Consider the following 14,287-nt stretch of genomic DNA (forward strand, 5'->3'; position numbering starts at 1 on the left):
ACCATAATAGCAGGTGATGCAGCTGCTATGAGGCCCACAACCGGAGGGCAGTAGATGAGGGCTTATGCAAAATCCATTCTGTAATTCTACACTATCAAACTTGATGTAAAGGGTGGACTGCCTCAGGATATAGAGGTCATGACATGAACCAGGATAACCATACAAAACACTCATTATATGCATGTTAGCATCACAGACTACCTGGCAGGAGCCGGGGGAAGATTGGGGCGATCTCCCCCCAGCACACTGCCCCCTCCAGTGTGATGGGACAATGCCTTCGTAATTCTAAAGTCAGAACGGAAAAGGACCGGAGTGACGTCAAGCTGGAAGTGACGTCAACCTAAAACCCCTCTATACAACTAATAGAGATCTGTTAAAAACTTGAGCTGGTTGGTTTCTACTGAAAAATAAAAAATAAAAGAATATGAACATGAATATGAAAAAGATCTATACTCTAATAAACAATAAGAAAAAGAATAAGAGAAAAATAATAGAAGAGAAGAAAAAGATAAATATATGAAAAAAGTAAAAAAGAATAAAAGATAAAAAGAATAAGAGAAACTAAATAAAGAATAAAGAGACTACATATTAATGCTATTTAATTATACAATAGGGATTATATTTGAAATTACTCTACATTACATTACTGTAATAAACTGGTCACTATATAATTTATCTCTATTTTTTCACTATCACCTTATATTGTATACTTCTACAGTCATGGCCAAAAGTTTTGAGAATGACACAAATATTATTTTTCACAAAGTCTGCTGCTTCAGTTTTTATGATGGCAATTTGCATATACTCCAGAATGTCATGAAGAGTGATCACCTGAATTGCAATTAATTTAAAAGTCCCTCTTTTCCATGACAATGAACTTTATCCCAAAAACAACATTTCTACTGCATTTTAGCCCTGCCACAAAAGGACCAGCTGACATCAGGTCAGTGATTCTCTCTTTAACACAGGCGAGAGTGTTGACGAGGACAAGGCTGGAGATCACTCTGTCATGCTGATTGAGTTAGAATAACAAACTGGGAGCTTTAAAAGAAAGATGGTGCTTGAAATCATTGTTTTTCCTCTGTTAACCATGGTTACCTGTAAGGAAACATGTGCAGTCATCATTGCTTTGCACAAAAAGGGTTTCACAGGCAAGAATATTGCTGCTAGTAAGATTGCACCTAAATTAACAATTCATCGGATCCTCAAGAACTTCAAGGAGAGAGGTTCAATAGTTGTGAAGAAGGCTTCAGGGCACCCAACAACGGCCAGCAAGCGCCAGGACTGTCTCCTAAAGTTGATTCAGCTGCGGGATCAGGGTACCACCAGTGCAGAGCTTGCTCAGGAATGGCAGCAAGTAGGTGTGAGTGCATCTGCACGCACAGTGAGGTGAAGACTTGTGGAGGATGGCCTGGTGTCAAGAAGGCCAGCAATGAAGCCACTTCTCTCCAGGAAAAATATCAGGGACAGACTGAAAATTATGCTAAAGGTACAAGGATTAGATTGCTGAGGACTGGGGTAAAGTAATTTTCTCTGATGAATCCCATTTCAGATTGTTTGGGGCATCTGGAAAAACGCTAGTCCGGAGAAGGAAAGGTGAGCGCTCCCATCAGTTCTATGTCATGCCAACAGTAAAGCATTCTGAGACCATTCATGTGTGGGGTGGCTTCTCAGCCAAGGGAGTGGACTCACTCACAATTTTGCCTTAGAACACAGCCATGAATAAAGAATGGTACCAAAACATCCTCCAAGAGCAACTTCTCCCAACCATCTAAGAACAGTTTGGTGACGAACAATGCGTGTTCCAGCATGATGGAGAACCTTGCCATAAGGCAAAAGTGATAACTAAGTGGCTCAGAGAAAAAAACATCAAAATTTTGGGTCCATGGTCAGGAAACTCCCCAGACCTTAATCCCATTGAGAACTTGTGGTCAAACCTCAAGAGGTGGGTGGACAAACAAAAACCCACAAATTCTGACAAACACTAAGCACTGATTAGGCAAGAATGAGCGGCCATCAGTCAGTATGTGGCCCAGAAGTTGATTGACAACATGCCAGGGCGAATTGCAGAGGTCTTCAAAAAGAAGGGTCAACACTGCAAATTATTGACTCTGCATAAACTTAATGTAATTGTCAATGAAAGCCTTTGACACCTATGAAATGCTTGTAATTTTACTTCAGTATACCATAGCAACATCTGACAAAAAGGTCTAAAAACACTGAAGTAGCAAACTTTGTGAAAACCAATATTTGTGTCATTCTCAAAACTTTTGGCCATTACTGTAGATTGAGGAACATATACCAGTATCAATGAAGTAATGACAAAAATACATAACTGGTGCTGATATCTTTACCTTCCCAACTGCACACCAGGCATTTAGTAGCAATGCTACCACAAACAGACAATCTCGTCTTTCTCAATATTGGTTGAATGGACCTGCCATTAAAATTTAAAATTGCTGTGACAGGGAAGCGTGGGCAGTGATGTAGTACCTCTGATCGGTTTATGGACTCTCTGGATCACATTGTCAAAGGATCATTTACTGATCAGAGCGCAGAGATTACATCCAGAAGCGCAGTCATCCCAATCTTACATTCCAATGAATACAATGGCTAGGAACATTTTTTTTCAAGGAATTGGTGGGGAGGGTTATGAAGATATGGCAAGTGATCACAGGCCTACCTTGCCTACAGGGGATGACTGGACTGAGGGGCAGGGGCATCTGGCCCAGGGGCATCTGCTTTGGGTTGGCTCGTTGTGTTAGATGCATTTTTTCCTTTAAAATGTTTCTAATAGCATGCTGATCCGAGTCTTGCCCCCAAGGCTAAAATTTGCCAACCAGCTCTTGCTTGCCTATTGGTAAATCTGGCCCTACCATTAGTCAATGTACAACTTTTTCATGTCTGGAGCCTAATTTATGTTTTATTTCTCTTTAGGGGGTGTTTATTACCAGTTGGACCTGTCTCGAGTTCTCCCCTTGCAATAATATTATTTATTAAGCCTTCTTTTCTCCAGATTTCTTCTTAATATAAATATCCAGTAGATAATACTGAAAGTTGTAAAACAGTAATTACCTCTACATACCTGTGCTGTATTCACTTCTCTGTGTACATTATTATCTTGTAATCTACTGATGTGAGTGAGAGCACTCACTGTGATGACTGTATACGGAGACTCCCTCTCCGCTACACTAAATAATAATGATATTGCTGTGACCCTTGTTGAATGTTGTCAGAGATTAACTTTCAAAGTCTCCAAAAGGGAAAAGCTTAATGCTGCTTTCCCTAGCTCACATATCCAAATACAAGTTGTTCATCTCTGGCTCAGAGACTAGTGAACAAATGTCTTCACAACTTTACAGCTATCTATCTTGTAACATGTCACATGTGTGCTAGTGTGTGTCATGTGTGTTAGTTGGATGGGGTACGCAAGATGTAGTAGTCGGTGCTATTCACCACATGGGACTTTAACTGACTGTCGAACGGGATGTCATCATCACGTCCCGACACTGTCATTGAGGAGCAGCAGACAGGAAAGAAGAAGATAGAAGAAATGAAGACCGTAGAAAAGTAAGCAAAGAATGGTATGATGAAGGAGGGCACAGTGTGATAAGAGGGCCCAGTGTGAAGAAAGGCACAGTGTTAAAAGAGGGTCCAGTGTGATTAGGATGGTGCAGTGTGATGAAGGGGGAGCAGAGTGGTGAAGGGGGAGCAGTGTGGTGAAGGGGGAGCAGTGTGGTGAAGGGGGAGCAGTGTGGTGAAGGGGGTGCAGTGTGATGAAGGGGGAGCAGTGTGGTGAAGGGGGAGCAGTGTGGTGAAGGGGGAGCAGAGTGGTGAAGAGGGCAACAGTGTGTTGAAACGGGCATAGTGTGAAAAAATGGGTATATTGTGATGAAACTGGCACAGTGTGATGAAGATGGCGCAGTGTGATGAAGATAGCACAGTGTGATGATGAGGCAGACATATCTGTTATTTGTTGCTCTTATTGTTGTGATTTTATAGCTATATAGTGTTTTACTTAAAATAAAGCGAAAACGGGACTGGAGAGGGGGAGGAGCCGTGACTGGATAGGGGGCCATGATTAATCTATAACCCGCCCCCATAAAAGAAAAGTCTAGATCCGCCCCTGCCACCTGCACATTGGTAATGGAGGGATTAATGAACAACTCTGCCCTGTGATGAGGTGGTCTCAGACCAGTATGAGTGCAATCTATAGCTCCCAAAACATTAGGTAGTCCTGAGAGCCTATAGAAAGCTACCTTTAGCTGATGCCACTGTGACTCCTGGCTTTGGAAGCAGATAGATGCATGCACCTAAGAGAAGTTCCCAGAAATTGTTGCCTGTGTTATGCCTACCACTCTGGAGGTCATAGACTGAAAGGAGCATGTAATCATAAAGTGGACAGCACACAATAATTTGCGCAGCCCTGACACTGCATGGGAGCCTGATGTTTCTGGCTTCAAATCAATTCTCACCTGCTCATAAAGGCTCATGAGGTTAGTGCAGTTGAGGTTAAACATTTGTATTGTCTCCTGATCAGACAGGGAGTCCAAGTTCAAGCAGACATCAAACATACTGCACGTGGTGTGCGTGGCCTCTGTGGAACTTGGGATTGGTGTTCATCATCGTCATCTTCCTCCTCCCTTCTTTCTGTCTCCACCACATGGTAAGCTGCTTACATTTAATAGCAATAATGTACTAAATTACCAGAAAACACCATTCTGCAACAAACACTTGGAGGTTAGGGCATAAAAAAGGAGGCAGAAAATGAGTGAAGCTAAAATGTATTGCAAACTTAAACACAATGTAGTCAGAGGCAAGTTCATCAAAAAATTAGCTAACTTGCTGATAAAACCATATAAAATATACTCCTTTTCTGCCTCCTTTTTTATGCCCTAACCTCCACCTATTCTCTTTCTCTTGCGCTGGGGAATCTAGTTTTTTGGATTGTTATAATTAGGGGGTTGAGATCATCTCCTTTGTTTGTTCCCCTGGCTGCCTATCTCTTTTTCACGTGGGAAGCGCAGATCCCCCATATTTTTATTTTAGTGCAACAAACACTTGTTTGGCCCTTTTTATAGCCATCATGACTGCAGGCAAAATGAATGTGATTTCTCCAATCCCGCCTCTCACAACCACCTCTTTTGTTTTGGCCGTTTGGATGGCGGTTTTGCAAACCCCAGCTTAGTAAATACAGCTGTTTGTATGTTCATCTTTGTTAAAATCCGGATGGCGATCTGTAAAGTGGTGGTTTTAAAAAATGTGCATTCTGGCCATATTAATAGCGGTTTACACTTTAGTAAATGTGGTGGGAAAACTGTGACTTTTGGTAGTTTCATCCATCCGCCTCTTTAGTAAATCTAGCCCTAAGAATTTTATTTTTATTTTATGCGCAGACCTTTATTTTAGCCTGTAGATGTCACTATTGCAGGAGAGAATTTAATAAGTGGCTACACATATTCAAAGACAGCAATACTGTAAAATAAATGGGTAGAAATGACTGGCATTTATAAAAATCGCACTGGCCGTTTTCATGTGCATCATTAGAGCAAGTTTGTTAGTTGCACACACTACTTAGTTTTTATCAATTGCATATTCTATGAGAGCTGGGATTTGTGAAAAGGGTCCAGAGTGGTTGCTATGACAGTTTTTCCCTAGAAACAAGGGATCCAGCTTACAAGCTATGGCTAGGTCGGTAGGAGGAACCTCTCCCAGGTCCAGTCAGCAGTAAGGGCCTTGCCAGCTTTAGGTGAGAGCTGGAAACTTGAGGAGACATAGTGGCGTAGGACTTTAGAGAAGAAAGGGAAAGGTCACCCCAGTGGAGTTCGGAATTAAGTGAGTCTTCAAAGGTAGTGGATACTGGTGAAGGGATCAGAGTTCAAGAACAGGCCAGTATTTGGAGGGATAGACTGGTCCACTGGCAACATGGTTAGGGACACGATTCAGAGGTGAAACAGCAAACCAGGAATCTGAGGGGAGTATGGCAGAATCACACTGGCCCCAACAGCGGCAGTGTACAACAAAGGGGAGCATCTCCTAAATACATTCACAAGGCCAAGTGGCGGCATGGTTAGGTTCTGAATCAGTAGTACAATTAGCAATTCAAGTGTTTGAAGTTGAGGTAGGTAGTGAGTAAAGAGCGCAGATCTCAAGTAATAATTACTGGGAGACCTATGTGTATGTACGTCCATCACTAGGCTTGCATTTAGCCTTAGGGAAAAAAGAAACATTTTGGAGGAGAGGAGATATAAGTATTATATCGCTGCTCCCATCATTTAAGACTTAGGGGTAATTGTATCAAGCTGAGAGTTTCCGGCAGGTTTGAAAAGCAGAGATGTTGTCTATAGCAACCAATCAGATTCTAGTTTATTTAGTACAGTCAACAAAATGACAACTAAAATCTGATTGGTTGCTATAGGCAACATCTTCACTTTTCAAACTTGCTGGAAACTCACAGCTTGATACATTTACTGCCTAATTGTGAAATCAGATAATGGAAGAAAATACAAAGAGAAAGAGTGGGCTAAGAATCAAATGCCAAAAGTTTTGGAAATTTGTACATGCATACTGGCATTTGCGACAGTGGGCAGTAGTACTGAGGGAAAAACCCTCAAGAATGTTCCCTTTTTTTTTTTTTTTTTTTTTTTATATACCCAGCTATGCAGTGAGGTTATAAGGACATGGATTTATGGCTATCATTAATGTTGGGCAGATGTTTGCCATCTTTTCCAGGCTCCAAGCAATTAAATGTACTAAAAGGTAGTAGATATATGCTTGTATTGCAAGTATGTAGATCCATCATTGTTGCACTGTGCAAGGTGGGTAAGCTATACCATTGCATAAGTCCTACAAGGAACTAAGGTGGATAAAAATATGGGCTGTGTATAAAATTAAAATATAATACAATGGAAGGAGGAAAGGAGTGGGAATGTTGCTCATTTACAGGGCCTGATTATCCAATAAGACTGACAAGGCTGCAGCCTAGGGCGCAAGGCTTTTGGGGGGGGGGGGGCGCAAAATTGTAACGGAGAGGTAAAAACTGAAATTAATTTTAAAATGTAAGAGAACCGTTGTTCTCCACAGTAACAAGAAAACATGAAAGGAAAATATAGTAAAAGTTTTCCCATGGTAAAGGCTGAAGACAATGAATTTCGAAAACATGGGAACATAAACATTGGTAGGGGGAGGGTGAAGGAAGCCAGATTTTAAATAAAGGCAGAGTTTTTACTTACTGCGCACTAGCCTGGCGTGGAAGGTAAGGGGGCGTAATGAGCGTATAAGCCTAGGGAAGGCTAAACCTGTAATCTGGCCCTGTTCATTTATATTTTAGAAATAAATGGGGGTGGGGGTGAGAGCTCTGGTACAGACTTGTATACTCGGATGCAATTGGGTGGATAGATTATTGGGGTAATCCTTACAGAACAATACGGTGGGCTGAGAACTGGCCGCAGAGTGGGTAGAAATAGGACCTGTTATAGCTGATCTCTTTGTTAGTGGCATCAGAGCCATGGGAGAGAAGCAAATTAATAGCCAGTTGTTATTCAGGTGTGATATGGAGGTGGTGGTGGAGGCTTTACATACATTATTCAGTGGATTGTCTCCAGTCGTGGCTTTACTGTGAGCTTTAATGGTAAGAGGGCTGCAGCTGGAGATTTGGGTGAGAACAAAAAGCATAGTTAAGGCTAATAATGAACTAGTTGATGTGATGTACAGGTTCAATTTTTCAATATTTTGCACTTTGGCTTTAAAAGCAGATGCAGCCCCTCATAGATACCTTTAGGAGTAGTGATAACAGAGGTGCATAGAACACATGTACCTCTTACTACAGACTCTGGGACGCATCCTATGAAAATAGACACTGGGGAACTAGGCATTTTCAGTGTGGATATGCAGGGACTCATGCATGCACTGTGTAGGTATAAGGGAAGCAGATCTGCCTTTGGGACAGAACCTACCAATTTGATACAGAACAAGTTGTGCTGCATTAGTCCAGACTGAGAAGTATGTGGTGAACCCAAGTCATTCTGGAAGTGGCAGGAATTTGCAAGGGAGCACATCCAGTAGGAAATGGTATGGGGCATGGTATGGGGCATGGTATGGGGCTTGTGGAGTTGTCGCTTAAGGTTTGCGTAGATATGGTTGCAATTAACAAGATGATATATGGGTGCTTAGTATTTTGATCCAAAATGATTCAGCGCCTCGACTGGGGGCCACTTGTACTAAGAGAACGAATAGAAGCATCAGATAAATGAATAAACAGGTGTCTGAGTATATTGGAGTGATTGGATCGATATCAGTCAGGCGCTGGGATTTTGAGGACAGCATACTCAGGTTATATCAGCTGGATGGGCTGCATTTATCTGATATGGGAATGAATAGCTTTAATATGCATAAACAGGAAGCAGTGTCAGGGTCTTTGATATGATTGGGATCAATTTAAGGTGCAAATTTTGGTGGTTAAGCAGAAGGGGCTTATTGTTTGTCCCTCAAACAATTCAAACTTTACCGTTTTGATTGGGTGAATTCTGGGGCCTGGATGGACAGTGACCAGTTAGGGTTTCCGTCCCATGGAATGGGTTATTAGTTATTACAACCTGGTTTTGGTTGCCATCGATACAGAAGATCAGGTGGCTAGTTGGTTGGGCACAGCATATGTGACCCTTGGTTTTGGTTAGGGCATGGTTTGTCTGTGGCCTTTTGGGGCACTCTGTAGGCTGGTATGTCACTCCCCTTAAGGTGATGAAGGATAAACCGAATGAAAACGCTACTACTTTATATATATATATATATATATAGATAGGTGCTACATTGTCCTGCTCATGTGCTGTAAAGCTATACTGAAGTAAAAATCTGCAGCACATACACAAAAAGAGTTAATTGTCTTGTGAACAAACCTTTGGTCTGCCACAAAATGTCTTATCAGAGTAATCTATAATTCCCCAAAATAAAAATGCCATTCCCTTGCATAAACAGGAAAAGTTTGTTCTTTTACCCTCCTGGTAATGATGTGGCCATGAGCAGAATTATACAATGATTAACCATGCATAGATGTGTCAGCAATACGACATGGAGATATGAGTCCTTTAGGATTGAAATCTCATTGAGCAGGGTTAAAGGCTGTATAGTACATATAATTGATACTGGTCAACCAGAGACAAACACACAGAGTAGCTTAAACATTATTAAAGAGCTATTACAATTTTTTTCAGCATTGATATGTACCTAAAATCCTAGCTGAAAATAAATGACTTACATACTCTACACACATTTTATAGTCTAACAGCTCAATAGCAAAAAAGACACTAAATATGATGTGAATGCCATACAAAGTTCCCGCTTAAAGGGGGCAGGTTTTGTTTTAATTAGCAAAATATACAGATCATTTAAGAACCACAATAAGTGAAAATATGCAGTGCAAACACCTTTTAAAGGATGGGATTGATTAAGTGAAGTGAAGTGGTAGAGAGGGCACATTTAGTGGGGCATTGCCAGCTTTGCAGGGGGACGGACAGCTTTTTTTTCTCATGGTAAAATATACCATATAGATCTAATCTCTTCCCTATAATATGATGCATTTTGTACCTTCCAGTTGTATTTTTGTAGGAAAGCACTAACTAGGAGCACTTCAACTGATGTAATAAAGCATCAGATACAGAAAGGGGGAACATAATAATATACTCCTGATAACCCCTCACTATCAAGATTCAATTGAGCTGTGAATTATTTCAGAAGATAAAATGCAATTAATTAATGCATCTTAGCTATCTTCCTACAGATCATTATCTCCTTTTCAAAAACTATGTGTGTCAAACAAAAATGGCTGCCAGACACATTCACAACCTGTTTGCTACACAGACACAGACTCACATCTTTCACCATGTTATGTGATGGCAGAGGGGAAAGGAGGCTGTGACAGTGCAGAGGTCAGAGGGATGTTCCAAAGCCTCTTCACTCACTACACTATGTGCCATGTGCCTGTGGCTGCCATGGTAGTTAAGAATCATAAATATTTAATGGCAGTTCAAAGACAAAAAAACAAACAAACATAAGGGACAAGGGAAGTACAAATATTCTTCTTTCTGTCACAGTGATTTATGTTAAAAATTATTTTTAAAAAAACACCTAATTTTTTCATGGTGTGGCAGGTATAACAACAAAAAGTAAAAATCTATATTCTATTTCCATGGACTGCCCTCCTCAACTAGCAAAACCACAGAGGTCCCTTCACCAGGACACTTATATTTCTGGGGATACTCATGGTCTATCCCCCCAACACAAAGGGGTCTTTCACTGATTCAATAATATCATCTTCTTGTAATTCTGCCAGTGCTTTTTTCCAAAGCTGTCTTGATACTATATCGAAGTCTATATGTTGATTGTGAATAGAAGTTGTTTAACTTTCCAAACCCCGGTAAACAATAATTAAGCTCATCACTCAGCTTATGGATAGAATCACACAGCATATTGATTTCTGACACATTTGTATTGGCTTCAGTCATATACAGTATATGCTTTCAGGTTCAGTCATGAGACATTCTACAACACTTAATTCCACAGCTATAAAAAAAAAAAAAGATTTCCTTTACTATAATAATAATAAAAATGTCCAAAGCAGACATCTATTTCACTATATTAAACTTTTCTTTTCAGCCACAATAGGTTTCAGCATCCATATGTATAAATACATTTGCTGTTCCTGAACCATTCCAGTTGTTTTTCAGCATTTTTTTTAAATATCCCAGCAGGATATAGCTATGCCATTACAAGTAGCCACTGAGTCACTGAGTGTTCTGTGTTGCAATCTGTGATAGACAATGTTCCTGCAATGACAGAGAATAAATGAACACCTTGTCAGGCTTGTCTCCTGTATTTGCGGCCATGTGACTAACTTTGGCAGCACCTGGTGACCTTGGTTTGTAGTTAGTCAGCTTTCTTGAGTTTTACTCTGACATATAGTTGCAATACTTTCCACAAACATAAAGGGACTGTAACCACAAACACTTTATTGCCTAATTATACCTAGCACAGAAAAATGTATGTGTCAGACATGGTACGTTATTGCTCTAGGAAGGATATAGGCAAATTTAGGACACCTTTTTGCCTCCCCTGCAATATTATACTTCCTTTTTGCATCTGGCTGTTCTTTTAAAACTAAAATAAAAAGTTCCTAACTTTTTCATCAATAGACTCCTCAGTAAGGAAAGTGCAAATTTGGATTGCCATATGTCAGAAGAGCTCTATGAGGAATGAAAGCGATTTTGGTTAATAATGGCACACAATGGCCTCCATACTAATTGGGGTACTCTGCAACAGACATAGGGTCTAGTTATTATTGAGCAGCAGTAACTATTTTCACTATACACCTCTTCTCTGGGTGAACTCATTAGCTCCTTCGGCCTCAAGTACCACCTTTATGCTGATGACACTCAACTCTACCTTTCTTCTCCTGATCTCTCTCCCTCCCTTCTCTCCAGGGTATCCACATGCCTCTCCGCCATCTCCTCCTGGATGTCCTCTAGATTTCTTAAACTCAATCTTGCTAAAACTGAACTCATTGTCTTTCCTCCCTCTTGTACCTCCTTCCCCTCTGACCTCTCTATCACTGTTGCCAATTCCACTGCCTAGGTGTCATCCTCGACTCCTCTCTCTCCTTTGCCCCTTACATTCACTCTCTCGCCGAATCCTGCCGCTTCCAGCTCCGCAACATTGCCCGCATTCGGCCCTTCCTCTCCCAGGATGCCACCAAATCTCTTGTCCACGCTCTGATTATCTCCCACTTGGACTACTGCAACCTTCTCCTTATCGGCCTCCCCCTCTCTCATCTCGCTCCTCTTTGATCTGTACTTAATGCCACTGCTAGGCTTATTTTCCTTTCTCGCTGTTCCACCTCCGTCTCCCCACTCTACCAAGCCATTCACTGGCTCCCCTTCCCCTACAGAATCCTTTTCAAGCTCCTTACTCTTACTTACAAGGCCCTCGCCGACTCCACTGTTCCCTACATGTCTAACCTTATCTCTATTCATACTCCATCCCGCCCTCTACGATCGTCGCCTCTCTTCCCCTCTGATTACCTCTTCTCACGCACGTATCCAAGACTTCTCCCGTGCCGCTTCCCTCCTTTGGAACAAGCTCCCCCGCTCCATCAGAACTTCCCCTAATCTGTCCTCTTTCAAACGAACACTAAAAACCCACCTTTTCTTAACAGCCTTCCAGTCTCATGCCTAAACTCCCACCGGTCGGCTTCCTCTCTCTCTCATCCCTTCTTCCCTTCTCCCCCTTCCTCGACTCCATCTCCGTTTCTCCATCTCATCCTTGTGTCTGTCCCTCCCTTTAGATTGTACGCTCCTTTGAGCAGGGCTCTCCTACCTCCTGTTTCCATCACTTTTAACTGCGCTCTCCAGTTACTCAGCTCTCCTCCTCTCAGTCCCTCTGCCTCCTCTCGCTTCTCTCCGCTCCCCTCAGTGGCTCTTAACCTGTCATCCGTGCCCACCCTCTTGGGCCAAAGTTACCTGCCGGTACTAACTTTTCCCCTCCCTCTCGTTAGCTGAGCCTGAGCCCCAGAGTTATAGTGCTTACTGTTACTTGTACTGTGCTGTTTCACCTTGTTCTGTGCCATTGTTTGTCCTTGTACGGCGCTACGGATACTTTGTGGTGCCTTATAAATAAAAATGAATAATAATAATAATAATAATAATAATAATAATAATAAGCAATACATAATGCAGTAGAGCTGCTATTTACCAGGTCAAGCCTGATGTTGGAGCCATAGTGAAGAACCCCCACCCTCCTTCCTGCAGTTAGGATTTTCACTCTACAGGGGCAGCCTAATGCTGCTGACGAATGGAGGAAGTGAAATGCGCATGAGTGGTTACCGTTCACACAGGCATACAGTGATCTCACTAGGTGGGGGATCAAATTAAGCCTTTTTAGGCTTTACTGGACCCCATAGATGAGATAAGCTGGGATGGCGTTAGTTTGCAATGAAAAGCAATGCTTGATATATTATTCACATTGAAGTCCCCATAGAGTTCTATGGGGACTATGGTAACAAAAAGTTTGTTAATACTGCACAAATCCCAGATTTCTACTTTGTTAACCCCTTGATAAATTAAGAGAAAACAGCAGTTTTCTCTGGATATTTGGGCTATAGCAGTTTGTTAAACTGACCATTTAGAAGCATTTACTAAAAACGAAGTAAACTCTTATAACAGATATATGTTTATATAATTCATCCTTTAATATTACCATTAAATATATATCAGTGGAAAATAAAAATAGAGGGGCACAGTCTCTCAATAACCATTTTGTGCAGCAGAATTCTTATTCGTGTTGCAGAAATACTATGCGACATTGAGGTTTGGATAAAATGCCTGACTATCTTTATTTTTCCTATCATATAACCCAGTTTGGAAACTGTATTAACTGATTCAGACCTTGAGCTTGAAGTTCAGACAATTCTGCTACCACCTGATAAGCAGTGGTGGAAGTGGGTGTGTATGCGGTGTTGTGCCATACCGCCACTTCTCCTACTAACTTCTCTGTAACACAATCACATTCCATTCCCATTACATTTTCCATACCGCCACTTTTGAAATTTCCACTTTGACCACTGCTACAAGTGTTAATGTTCTGTAAGCAATTTACAGGACACCTAGTTTCTGAGCAGGATATGTCTCATTAACTTGAGCTCTGATCATTTCCACTGTTAATTATCAAACATATTAACATGGTCACATACTTGTTAATGGTTTCTACCATTTGTTGATCAGCTTGCCTCAATAGATACCTTTCCAAAGGAACAATTTTCTTTTGCTCAAAGTACACACTCAGTTTATTCTGAAGCAGTGTCATAATATGAATCTCCCCTATGCTTCCACAAGCATACCCCACAACATTCCTGACCCAAAAAATTTAGACCATTCCGCTGATGAGCCAAAATACACCCTGAATCAAGCATGCCAGACTTCTTTCCCATTAGGAGTGGAACAGTGCTTTGCCAGGCTCCAAACCCTGGGTATGGGCTGGGCAATGTCACTGTAGCCTCCCGGGAACGATGCTCTAGCCTCCCCAGGTCTCCTCCTCTGTTCTGAAAAGAGCTGAAAAGAGCATGCTCAGTCCAGCTCAGAAGAGGATTCCGCTTTGTATTTACAGAGTAGAGGGTGGGGGCCTCGGGAAATGCTGCTGGGGGAGTGTGCAAGGATCTCGGAAGGGGGGGTCACATCTGGCATTGCCAGGCCCCCCTCACCCCTGGGCCCCCTGGCGGGTACCCTCTCTGCACCCACAGTAG

This window comes from Mixophyes fleayi, chromosome 3 (genome assembly GCF_038048845.1).
Source record: "Mixophyes fleayi isolate aMixFle1 chromosome 3, aMixFle1.hap1, whole genome shotgun sequence".
Classification (NCBI taxonomy): domain Eukaryota; kingdom Metazoa; phylum Chordata; class Amphibia; order Anura; family Limnodynastidae; genus Mixophyes; species Mixophyes fleayi.